Here is a 13,576-nt window from a genome sequence, read left to right as displayed (position 1 = left end):
TGTTTGTAATATTCGTATGGCAGCCCATCGGGGCCCGGGGCAGAGTTAGACTTAGTCATTTTGATGGCACCTAGGATTTCATGTGTAGTAAAGGGAAGATTAAGTTCCTCTAATTGCTCATCTGAGACCCGGGGAAGATCCAGGGTGTCTAGGAAACCCTGTATATCCACTTGAGTCGGCTGTGACGTATTGGAATCATATTTTAGATTATACAGGGCCTCATAGTATTTCGCAAATGCTTCTGCTATTTCAATGGGATGTCTAGTGAATGTTCCGTTTGGGTCCCTCAGGAATTCTATTTTAGATTGGATCTCACGTTTTTTCGTCCTTCTTGCCAATAAGGACCCCGCTCTATCCCCCATAGCATAAAATGTCGATCTATTTTTTTTTAAGATTATGTTCGTATTTTTGCAGGAGTAGGGATCTTAGTTGGAATCTATGGGTTACAATTTCTTTAGTCAAGTTAGGGGATGCTTTGGCTTTATTCAGGGATTCAAGGTGATGAATACGGGTTAATATATATTTAATATCTGCGTCTTTTTTCCGTTTTTGGATGGAGGCTATTTTTATGAGCTGCCCTCTGACTACTGCTTTATGAGCAGCCCACAGGGTCTCGTCAGAAATTTCCCCATTATTATTAAGTTTAAAATATTCTGTTAACACTGACTCTACTTCATCATGTACCTTCTGCCTACCAAGCAAGCTGGTATTCAGTCTCCACCTAGGGGAATTTTGAACATTAAAGCTACCCTGAACAGACAAAGAGATCGGCGCATGATCTGTCCAAGTAATTAAACCAATATCAGCTGCCACACAATTACTTATAGATTTGCTGTCGACCAAAAAAAAATCAATTCTACTGTATGAGTGATGCCTGGGAGAGAAGAATGTATAGTCTCTTTCTGATGCGTGCAAATATCTCCAGATGTCATGAAAATGGAATTCATTGATGAGATGCTTAAGTTCCTTAGCATGTGGGATGCTGGTGTTGGAGCAATCCATGGAGCATATTACAGGTATATTAAAGTCTGCACAGATGATTTCCGCCCCTGTGGCAGTATCTTTGAATGCTTGGAAAAATTTCCTAGCAAAGGTCAATTGTGATGAATTTGGGGAGTAGACCGTTGCCAAGGTATAAGGGACGCTGTTGATATAACAAGACAAAATAATATATCTTCCATCCGCTCCATAACTGACATTTATCAATTTAAAGGCCACTGAGTTCTTTATTAAAATGGCCGCCACTCCTCTTTTTTTTGAGTCATTAGCAAAAAAGGTGTGTTGGAACCTTGGATGAAGTAGCCGTTTATTATCTGTGGAAAGAAGGTGGGTCTCCTGAATGCACGCTATATCACAGTTAGATGCCTTCACCTCTCTCCACATCATTGACCTTTTTGCTGGGGAGTTGAGTCCGTTCACATTAATAGACAATATCTTAATTCTCATATTGGAGCCGCAGGGGGGGTTTGAATTCCTAGGAACGCCATCAGGGATGAGAGGGGCTAGACCAGCAAGGAATTGAGAGAAATTTCCAGAAAAAATTAAGGAACATTTGTGAGAAGAGGAACAAAAACAAAAAAATTCCAACAACACCGGTTTGCCCCGAGTAGGGTGCCCGGTGTATAACCGCTCGCCATAGGCGAGACCATCAGGGGGGCTACGTGACATCCCGTGTCACAGGAGCAGGGACAGCAGGTGCCATAAGCAGGAAGGAGTCCCAGCTAAGCTACTGACCATTCAGGGTTAATCCTGTCTGGAGGGCCTCTATGATTCTCCTGCCCACCAGGGTTTGGTGGGTGGGCTATTCCCCAGTCATCCAGCAATTTGCCCAGCTGAGGAGTATGACATATGTGAGTGCCTCCATCTTTGAAAATTATCATCTTCACTGGAAAACCCCACTTGTACTTGATGTCTTGATCTCTAAGGAGTTTAGAAAGGTGGGCAAATTCTCTTCTTTTATTAAGAGTTGCAGCAGAAAGATCTGGGAAGATTTTTAGTCCCATGAAAGTGTCTGGCAGGGCTGGATTTCCCCTCAGTGTGTGCAGCACAGCTTCTTTTGTTTTATAGAAATGAAGTCTAGCCAGGACATGTTTAGGCAGAGCTGGATCTATGCCTTTGGATTTAGGGACTCTATGAATCCTGTCCACTATCAGGTCTCTGGTGTCCCATCCAGGGAGTATAAGCTGCAGAAACTTGTGGAAGTATTCCTGGAGGTCTTTATCTGCTACTGATGAGGGAATCCCTCTGATTTTTAGGTTATTTCTTCGGGATCTGTCCTCTATATCACGGATTTTAAGTTTTAGTGCCTCCACCTCCTTTTCCAAAGCTGTGTTAGCATCTATCAGATTGTTATGTGATGTTGCAAGTTCAGCCATTTTAGTTTCTCCATGCTCTGTGCGATCACCTAGAGACCTGATCTCTTCCTTCAGCTCTCTTACTACTTCTCTGAAATCAGCCTGCAGGGAAGCCCTCAGCGTTTTCAGCAGAGATTGCATTGTTTCCTCTGTCAGAGGAATGCCTGTGCAGCCTCTCAAGCAGCCTGTATCTCCTTGTGAGGAGTGGGAAGAAGCTGAGTGGGAAGCCAGCGCCATCTTGCTTGGTGAGGAGAGATCCCTATCCCGGGGGTAGAAGTCTGTCAGTTTGGCTGGAGTGCCAGTTTTTTTAGGTCTCCCCTTAGGCATAGCTGGGGGCTGGGGTTACTCACACCTGTAGCTGGTAATCCTGTTATCTCTGAGCTGATAAGAGCCGGTTTATCCTGCTGTCAGCACAGAGCTCTCCTTCAAGCAGCCATCGCCATCAGCGTGCAGGCCACGCCCCCAATACAGGACCATTCTTGAAGAATACCTGTTGGAGTCTGGAAAAGACCAGAGACTGGGATGGAGATTTGTCTTCCAACAAGACAATAAACCCAAACATAAATCTACAATGGAATCGTTCACAAATAAACGTATCCAGGTGTTAGAATGGCCAAGTCAAAGTCCAGACCTGAATCCAATCGAGAATCTGTGGAAAGAGCTGAAAACTGCTGTTCACAAACGCTCTCCATCCAACCTCACTCAGCTCCAGCTGTTTGCAAAGGAAGAATGGGCAAAAATGTCAGTCTCTCGATGTGCAAAACTGATAGAGACATATCCCAAGCGACTTGCAGCTGTAATCGCAGCAAAAGGTGGCGCTACAAAGCATTAACTTAAAGGGGATTAATAATATTGCACGCCCCACTTTTCAGTTTATTATTTTTTATAAAAGTTTAAAATAAGCAATAATTTTCGCTTAACTTCACAATTGTGTCCCACTTGTTGTTGATTCTTCACCATAACAATATTTTTTTTATCTTTGTTTGAAGCCTGAAATGTGGGAAAAGGTTGAAAAATTCAAAGGGGCCGAATACTTTCGCAAGGTACTGTATATACTGTAGCCCCCAGTCCCTCCTGTCAGTTACTGCATGGAGCTCACAGCGAGTGGCGGTGTTCTACGGCCGCTCCTGTCAGCTTCCGATGTAGCAGAGCTGGAAGCATCACGGGACCTCGTATGGATTAAGTCGGACCTGGAGAGGTATTTGGAGATTCATAAAGTGGTGAAAGAGGGTGTTTTTTTTATCTTTTATTTCAAATAAAGGATTTTATGGTGTTTGTGTTTATTTACTTTCACTACAGTTTAGTGATGGGGGGGGTTATTTCAAATAAAGGATTTTATGGTGTTTGTGTTTATTTACTTTCACTACAGTTTAGTGATGGGGGGGGGAGGGTCTCAGAAACCTGCCATCACTAAGCCATTAACTCCTTATTACCCAGATTGCCACCGCATCAGGGCAATAGGGATGAGCCGGGTAGAGTTCTGGGACTGTAGTATCTAATGGATGCGGCATTTCCGGGCGGCTGCTGGCTGATATTAGGCTTGGGGGCTCCCCATAACGTGGGGCTCCCCATCCTGAGAGTACCAGCCCTCAGCTGTGCGGCTTTACCTTGGTTGGTATCAAAATTGAGGGGACCACAGCAGGTTTGTTTTTTTTTTAATTTTACTGCAAGATATAGACCCGCCCAAAGGCGGCTGTGACTGGTTGCAGTGGGACAGCTGTCACTCAGCAGGGGCTCGTCTGACTGAAATTAATCATAGGTGCCAGTGGGCGGGGGAAGCAGTTAATACGAGATGGAAAAATAAGCGGCCGGAATTTTCAAAAGCTGGAGAAGCCGCCGGAGCAGTGCGACAGCCGTGCAGGTGATTGGTGAGTATGAGAGGTGGGGTGAGAGGGAGAGACCAACAGACAGATGAGAAATGGATTTACATCTCATCTGAGCATGCTCAGTTAAAATTAAAAAAAAGACAAAAAAAAACCAACGGGATTGGTCGGTGGAATGCGTTTTTTGCTGCGTTAAAACGGATCCAGAGCCCATAGGCTTTCATTATACACCACGCCACACGGCGCCGGTGACAAAAAACGTTCCACTGTGCGTCCTTTCCAGCAGCTGGACAAGCCAATTTTGCCGGGTCCGGCACATGCCGGATGAAACGCGAGGCCATGCAGCACAATCGGGCATTAATACAGGTCTATGAGGAAAAAACGGAGGCAGCAGCAACAACAGACGCCGGATTCGTTTTTTCCGCAAATCAACGGCTTGTTTCTGACGGCAAAAACTGATGTGGCCCGTTTCACACGTCAGTGAAAAACACTGCCGTTCTTCACTGACGTGCAAAACACGCCCATGTCCCTCCGTGTGCCGTGATTCACGGCACACGTGGGTTGTTTAAGTGCAATCCGGGCTCCGTTCTCCGTGGCCCGTGATTGCATTTAAAAATCAACTCACCTGTGCGCGCTCCCGCTCTCCATGGTGCTGAACGCTCCCGCGGTGCAGCATCCGGCCGGCGCTGACCCCCGCAGCAGCTGCTTCCGGGTCGGCTGTGTCGTGCATCATGAATATGCGCGACAGTAATGAGCCGGCACAGAAGCAGCAGGCAGAACAGGCTGCAGAGAGCGTCGCTGAAGCCGGGTGAGTTAAAATGCTTTTTATTTTAGAAGCACGTTTTTTTCTGGCACGTGTTTCACGGATCACACCATAGTGTGGTCCGTGGGACATCAGTGATGCCAGAAAAAAATGGACATGTCCCGTGCAGCAATCACGGACACGGGTGTACGCTGCACGGAGACACGTGCAGTGAAAAATCACTGATGTGTGAGCAGACCCATTGATTATAATGGGTCTGCGTATGTCAGTGATTCTGGTACGTTAAAAAATAAAGCACAAACGTACCAGAATCACTGACGTGTGAAAGGGGCCTAAAAGTGATGGCCAATCATACAGCACGGCACTGCCACATGCCTGGGAGAAGCTGGACGGAGACAAGTGGGGAGGAGAGTGAGGCTGCTGCCGGCTTCCCCATATTAATAATACCTCTAATGTGTCTGTGTGGGCACGTATGATGTGTGTGTGTGTGTGTATAAAACTATGTGCGCTCTGCACCGCACCTAAAAGCTGCGTTCTGAAGCGCATGGTGGCGGCAGAGAACGTGCGCTCTGCATGCTGCCTCTCCCTATAGACAGCATGCAAACCGCACGAAAGAAGTGACATGTCACTTCTTAGAACGCAGAGATTCGGGCAGCAGCCAAATCGCTGCGTTCTAATAGGCCACGTGCGCACGGCTCCTGCACAATCTCCATAGATTGTGTTGGGGACGCAGGACGCATGCAGTTACGCTGCGGTGCAGAACGCAGCGTAACTGCATGCAATACGCATACGTGTGCACATCCCCTCAGGCCGCTTTCACACATCTGGTTTTTGAAGTGAGGCACAATACGGTGTTCTGCAGAAAAAACGCAACCGTTTTTTTTTTCCGCCGGTTGCGGTTTTTCCCGCATAGACTTGCATTAGTGCTGTATTGTGCTGCATGGCCTTGCGTTGCGTCCGGGTTTTGCCGGATGCGGCATATTTAGCCCATACGGCGCCTGGATGAAACGTTGCCTGGCACGTTTTTTTGTGTGGCGAAAAAAATGCATCGCGCCGGATTCGGCGCGATTCACAACGCAAGCCCATGGACGCCGGATGCGATTTTTTTGTACTGCGCATGCTCAGTATCAAGCCGCATCCATCAAAAACCAAACGGGCTGCATGGAAAAACTTATGCAACAGATCCGTTTTTTTTGCCGCATCCGTTGCATAGGTTTTTGAGCCGGATTGTGCCGCTCAGCACAAACCGGATGTGTGAAAGCAGCCTAATACAGTTAGGTCCAGAAATATTTGGACAGTGACACAAGTTTTGTTATTTTAGCTGTTTACAAAAACATGTTCAGAAATACAATTATATATATATAATATGGGCTGAAAGTGCACACTCCCAGCTGTAATATGAGAGTTTTCACATCCAAATCGGAGAAAGGGTTTAGGAATCATAGCTCTGTAATGCATAGCTTCCTCTTTTTCAAGGGACCAAAAGTAATTAGACAAGGGACTCTAAGGCCTGCAATTAACTCTGAAGGCGTCTCCCTCGTTAACCTGTAATCAATGAAGTAGTTAAAAGGTCTGGGGTTGATTACAGGTGTGTGGTTTTGCATTTGGAAGCTGTTGCTGTGACCAGACAACATGCGGTCTAAGGAACTCTCAATTGAGGTGAAGCAGAACATCCTGAGGCTGAAAAAAAAGAAAAAATCCATCAGAGAGATAGCAGACATGCTTGGAGTAGCAAAATCAACAGTCGGGTACATTCTGAGAAAAAAGGAATTGACTGGTGAGCTTGGGAACTCAAAAAGGCCTGGGCGTCCACGGATGACAACAGTGGTGGATGATCGCCGCATACTTTCTTTGGTGAAGAAGAACCCGTTCACAACATCAACTGAAGTCCAGAACACTCTCAGTGAAGTAGGTGTATGTCTCTAAGTCAACAGTAAAGAGAAGACTCCATGAAAGTAAATACAAAGGGTTCACATCTAGATGCAAACCATTCATCAATTCCAAAAATAGACAGGCCAGAGTTAAATTTGTTGAAAAACACCTCATGAAGCCAGCTCAGTTCTGGAAAAGTATTCTATGGACAGATGAGACAAAGATCAACCTGTACCAGAATGATGGGAAGAAAAAAGTTTGGAGAAGAAAGGGAACGGCACATGATCCAAGGCACACCACATCCTCTGTAAAACATGGTGGAGGCAACGTGATGGCATGGGCATGCATGGCTTTCAATGGCACTGGGTCACTTGTGTTTATTGATGACATAACAGCAGACAAGAGTAGCCGGATGAATTCTGAAGTGTACCGGGATATACTTTCAGCCCAGATTCAGCCAAATGCCGCAAAGTTGATCGGACAGCGCTTCATAGTACAGATGGACAATGACCCCAAGCATACAGCCAAAGCTACCCAGGAGTTCATGAGTGCAAAAAAGTGGAACATTCTGCAATGGCCAAGTCAATCACCAGATCTTAACCCAATTGAGCATGCATTTCACTTGCTCAAATCCAGACTTAAGACGGAAAGACCCACAAACAAGCAAGACCTGAAGGCTGCGGCTGTAAAGGCCTAGCAAAGCATTAAGAAGGAGGAAACCCAGCGTTTGGTGATGTCCATGGGTTCCAGACTTAAGGCAGTGATTGCCTCCAAAGGATTCGCAACAAAATATTGAAAATAAAAATATTTTGTTTGGGTTTGGTTTATTTGTCCAATTACTTTTGACCTCCTAAAATGTGGAGTGTTTGTAAAGAAATGTGTACAATTCCTACAATTTCTATCAGATATTTTTGTTCAAACCTTCAAATTAAACGTTACAATCTGCACTTGAATTCTGTTGTAGAGGTTTCATTTCAAATCCAATGTGGTGGCATGCAGAGCCCAACTCGCGAAAATTGTGTCACTGTCCAAATATTTCTGGACCTAACTGTATATATATTAGTATGCTTGTGAATGTCTTCAAATGTGTACGAATGCCTGTATGTGTATGTATCTGTATATGTGTGTGTCTACATGTGCATGGGGCCCACTAAGACTTTCTCGCCTGGGGCCGGCCCTGATACAGGGTATGGTTAGGCAGGGCATTTAGGCTATGTGCGCACTAGGCCGTTTTACCCGCGGATTTACAAGCGGATTTGCTGCGGAAATTTCTTGAGAAAGGTTTGAAATCTTTCTGCAGACATTTCCCAGCAAAACCTATGGGAACAAAAAATAGCTGTGCGCACGCGGTGGATTTTTCTCAAGAAACTTTCTTGAGAAAATGAGCATGTCCATTATTTTCCGCAGGTACCTGCGGTAACGGTGCTGAAGTTGGTTTCTTATTCGTCAGTTTCTTATTCAGCAATTTAGTTTTTTATGCATTTATCAACAAAAATAACACATCACAATAATAAAATACAATGCACTGATGTACCCTAATATAAATACACTCAAAACCAGCTGCGAAAATTATAAAACTGGCAAAAAAAATGGGCATCAAAGTGGGCACCAAAGTATGTTAGTGAAAGGGTTAAATGGCTTTGGGCCACTGATCTAACACCACAATTGCATATCTAGTGATGCCTCTAATCAAACTCAAGTGACTCCAGCTTGGCCCAAAGGGGTTCTGGGCATCAAAACTGGCATCAAAGTGGGCACACAGCCAATTTTCACAGATTTGAATAAGTAACTGGTGTTTTTGAGGGGTTAAATGGCTTTGGGCCACTGATCTCACACCACATTTACATACCTAGTGATGCCACACATCAAATTCAGATCACTCCAGCCTGGCCCAAACAGGCTGGAGTGGTCTGAATTTGATGTGTGGCATCACTAGGTATGTAAATGTGGTGTGAAATCAGTGGCCCAAACCATTTAACCCCTCAAAAACACTGGTTACTTATTCAAATCTGTGAAAAGTGGGTTTTGCCCACTTTGATGCCATTTCTGATGCCCAGTACCTGTTTGGGCCAGGCTGGAGTGATCTGAATTTGATGTGGGGCATCACTAGGTATGTAAATGTGGTGTGAGATCAGTGGTCCAAAGCCATTTAACCCCTCAAAAACACCAGTTACTTATTCAAATCTGTGAAAAGTGGGTTTTGCCCACTTTGATGCCAGTTCTGGTGCCCAGAACCTGTTTGGGCCAGGCTGGACTGATTTGATAATGATGTGTGGCATCACCAGGTATGTAAATGTGTTGTTAGATCAGTGGCCCAAAGCCATTTAACCCCTCAAAAACACCAGTTACTTATTCAAATCTGTGAAAAGTGGGTTTTGCCCACTTTGATGCCATTTCTGATGCCCAGTACCTGTTTGGGCCAGGCTGGAGTGATCTGAATTTGATGTGCGACATCACTAGGTATGTAAATGTGGTATGAGATCAGTGGCCCAAAGCCATTTAACCCCTCAAAAACACTAGTTACTTATTCAAATCTGTGAAAACTGGGGTTTTGCCCACTTTGATGCCAGCTCTGATGCCCAGAACCTGTTTGGGCCAGGCTGGAGTGATCTGAATTTGATGTGTGGCATCACTAGGTATGTAAATGTGGTGTGAGATCAGTGGCCCAAAGCCATTTAACCATTCAAAAACATCAGTTACTTATTCAAATCTATGAAAATTGGCTGTGTGCCCACTTTGATGCCAGTTTTGATGCCCAGAACCCCTTTGGGCCAAGCTGGAGTCACTTGAGTTTGATTAGAGGCATCACTAGATATGCAATTGTGGTGTTAGATCAGTGGTCCAAAGTCATTTAACCCTTTCACTAACATACTTTGGTGCCCACTTTGATGCCCATTTTTTTGCCAGTTTTATAATTTTCGCAGCTGGTTTTGAGTGTATTTATATTAGGGCACACCTGTGCATTGTATTTTATTATTGTCATGTGTTATTTTTGTTGATAAATGCATAAAAAACTGAAAAAACTAAATTGCTGAATAAGAAGAAACTGGACGAATAAGAAACCAACTTCAGCATCGTCCTGCGGTATACCCCCTGAATTTCACTCCATTCACTGTAATGTAATCGCGAAATTCCGGGGGTATACCACAGGTAGCAAATGATGTGCGGTATACCCCCGGTATAGCCGCGATTTACCTGCGGTAGTGCTCATCGCTGCCTGCGGTTTTGCAGGAAGTGATGTTATTATGCCAGAAGAGGAGGCGGAGCAGAGTAAACACAGACGTCACACTCCCTGGACGCCGCACAGAAGCGCTTCCGTGTGACGTCCGGCGGGTGCCTGTGCAGTCTGTGTCCCGCTCCGGCCTCGCCGCTGCACGCACAGCAGTGTCAGTGTCTGCCCGCAGTGTGTCAGTGTCTGCCCGCAGTGTCAGCGGCTTGTCACGCTGCAGCGCAGGCAGACACTGACACTCAGCAGTGTGTGCAGCCGCGGGGATGCCGAGCGCTGCTGTCAGGAGGTGAGATGAGATCATTACCTGCTGTGACAATCTCCTGCCTCCTGACGTCACCGCGGTCACTGCTGTCTATGCCTGTCTCGCGAGCGGCCCAAGACTATCACTAGCGGTGACGTCACGGGCTCTTGCGATACTGCTGACAACGCAGCGGGCATAGAAGTCAGTGACAGAGCTGATGGCAGGACTGCAGGAGATCATCACAGCAGGTAATGATCTCATCTATCCTCCTGACAGCAGCGCTCGTCATCCCCTGCAGTGACCTGGGCTATTGATGTTAGCTCAGGTCACTGCATTGCTCTCCCAGCCAATGGGGAACATTCTGTTCTTCATGGACTGGGACAGTGACTATGGTATGGATCGCCGTGGGACGCCCCGCCCCTTATTGGATTACGCCAGACGTGGAATTGATTGTTCTTATCAATAAATTGGTGAAAGAGGGAATGTGGGGAGTGTTTTTTTTCAAATAAAACTTTTTTTGTTGTCTATTTTATATTTCTTACTGACTGGGTTTGTGATGTCGGGTATCTGATAGACGCGTGACATCACTAACCCCAGGGCTTGATGCCAGGTGACTTTACACATCTGGCATCAACCCCATATATTACCTCGTTTGCCACCGCACCAGGGCAACGGGATGAGTTGGGGCGAAGCGCCAGGATTGGCACGTCTAATGGATGCGCCACATCTGGGGCGGCTGCAGCCTGCTATTTTTAGGCTGGGGAGTGTGCAATAACAGTGGACCTCCCTTGTCTGAGAATATCAGACCCCAGCTGTCTGCTTTACCTTGGCTGATGATCCAATTTGGGGGGGACCCCACGTTTTTTGTTTTAAATTATTTATTTTATGTAAAATAACAGCGTGGGGTGCCCTCTGTTTTGGATTACCAGCCAAGGTGAAGCTGCCAGCTGTGGTTTGCAGGCTGCAGCCATCTGCTTTACCCTAGCTGGCTACAAAAATAGGGGGAGCCCCACATCATTTTTTTTTTTTTTTTTAATTATTTTTTGGCTAAATACAAGGCTAGACACCCTTTAGTGCCACATGAAAGTCACTAAAGGGTGCCAACTTAGAATATGCAGGGAGGTGGGACATTATATAGGTCTTTCTCATCTATCTATTCATCTATCCATCTTTCCCTCTATCCATTATCTGTCTATCGATTATCTATATTATTTATTTCTGTTCAGCATAAAAAAAACCGCAGGGACCAACCTGCGGAAAAACCGCGGCAAAAACGCATGCGTTTTTCCCGCGGATTTGGTGCGTTTTTTTACCGCAGGTGCGGTAATCTTCAACTCCCAGAAGTTTCTCAAGAAATTTTCTTGAGAAAAATCACTTTTCTAGTGCGCACATAGCCCTAGGCTGCTTTCACACTACGTCTTTTTAACATGCGTCCTGAACGTTTTTTTAACGCAGAAACGGATCCAGTGCAAATGCGTTTTCATTTCAATGCATTTGCAATGGACTCGCGTTAACATGTGTTCACCTGCGTTTGCGTGCGTTATAGTGAGGATCCAGCGACTTACAGTTTTTTAACATCTTTCAAAAACGCTACTTGTAGCGTTTTTGAGCTGCGTCCAACTTCTGCAAATTGCTGGATCCTGACTAAACAGCACGCAAACGCATGTGAACGCTGGCATGCTGATAGACAGGATCCTGCTTGCTCTACTGAGCATGCCCAGAAGCCAGCCTCCGTGATCTGTCTCTCTCCCCCTCTCTCTCTGTCTCTCCCCCTCCCTCTCCCCCACCTGAGAGCTGCGGACACTCGTAACCAAGGTAAATATCGGGTAACCACTTATCTTAGGTACCCGATGTTTACGTTGGTAACGTGTGCAGGGAGCCCGGCTCCTAGCAGCTGCAGACGCTTGTAACCAAAGTAAATATCGGGTATCCAAGCAAGTATACCCGATGTTTACCTTGGTTACGAGCCTCGCAGCTGTCAGATGCCGGCTCCCAGTATGGCACGTTTAGTTCCCCTCACTCCCGATCACATGACTCCAATGCCCGCCCCTAAACATCCAGTGACAGGATCCTGCAAAATAAGGCTGCTTTCACACTACGTTTATTTAACATGCGTCCTGAACGTTTTTTTGCTGCAAAAGCGGATCCTGCTTTTACAGCAAAAAACGCATGTAAACGCATGTCTTTACTTTGCAGGATCCTGTCACTGGATGTTTAGGGGCGGGCATTGGAGTCATGTGATCGGGAGTGAGGGGAACTAAACGTGCCAGACTGGGAGCCGGCATCTGACAGCTCCAGACGCTCGTAACCAAGGTAAACATCGGGCTTGGATACCCGATATTTATCTTGGTTACGAGTGTCTGCAGCTGCTAGGAGCAGGGCTGCCTGCACACGTAACCAACGTAAACATCGGGTAACTAAGAGAAGTGGTTACCCGATATTTACCTTGGTTACGAGTGTCCGCAGCTCTCAGGTGGGAGAGAGAGGGAGGAGAGGAAGGGGGAAAGACAGAGATAGAGAGGGGGAGGGAGGAGGAGAGAGAGACAGATCACGCGAGACTGGTTCTGGGCATGCTCAGTACTTTCTGGGCATGCTCAGTACAAAAGCAGGATCCTGTTACAACGCAACTCAACGCATTCTGCTAGGCAGGATCCAGCGCTCATTGAAATGCATTGCAGCTCGCGGTGCAATGTGAAGGATCCTGTGAGATGCGTTATTTTGACAAAGGTAAAAAACGCTACAAGTAGCGTTTTTGAAACATGTTAAAATAACGCAAAAGTACGGATCCTGTGTCTAACGCACACAAACGCATGCGAACGCAGGTGGACGTGAGTCCATTGCAAATGCATTGAAGTGAAAACGCATTTGCACTGGATCCGTTTTTCCGCTAAAAAAACGTTATGGACTGATGTTAAATAAACGTAGTGTGAAACCAGCCTAAGACATGCGTTTGCATGCATTTTTTGCTGTAAAAGCAGGATCCGCTTTTGCAGCAAAAAACCATTCAGGACGCATGTTAAAAAGACGTAGTGTGAAAGCAGCCTAAGGCTGCTTTCACACCTCCGGTTTCTGCAATGCGGCACAATCCGGCACTTTGCAGGAAAATCGCAACCGTTTTTTTTTGCTGTCGGTTGCGATTTTCCTGCATAGACTTTAATTAGTGCCGCATTGTGCCGCATGGCCTTGCGTTCCGTCCGGTTTTTGCCGCATGCGGCAGATTTAGCCGATGCGGCGGCCGGATGAAACGTTGCCTGGCACTTTTTTTCGTGCGGCAAAAAAAAACCGCATCGCGCC

The 13,576-nt window shown here is 46.1% G+C and overlaps 1 protein-coding gene across 1 annotated transcript in view; it reads right to left on the bottom strand.

Moving 5' to 3' along the window:
* Positions 1-13,576, bottom strand: part of NDUFA6 (NADH:ubiquinone oxidoreductase subunit A6) — a 153,872-nt gene that overhangs the window by 139,610 nt on the left and 686 nt on the right. The window lies entirely within an intron of this gene.

This window comes from Anomaloglossus baeobatrachus, chromosome 8 (assembly GCF_048569485.1).
Source record: "Anomaloglossus baeobatrachus isolate aAnoBae1 chromosome 8, aAnoBae1.hap1, whole genome shotgun sequence".
Taxonomy (NCBI): Eukaryota; Metazoa; Chordata; class Amphibia; order Anura; family Aromobatidae; genus Anomaloglossus; species Anomaloglossus baeobatrachus.
This window is presented reverse-complemented; position numbering and strand designations above follow the sequence as displayed.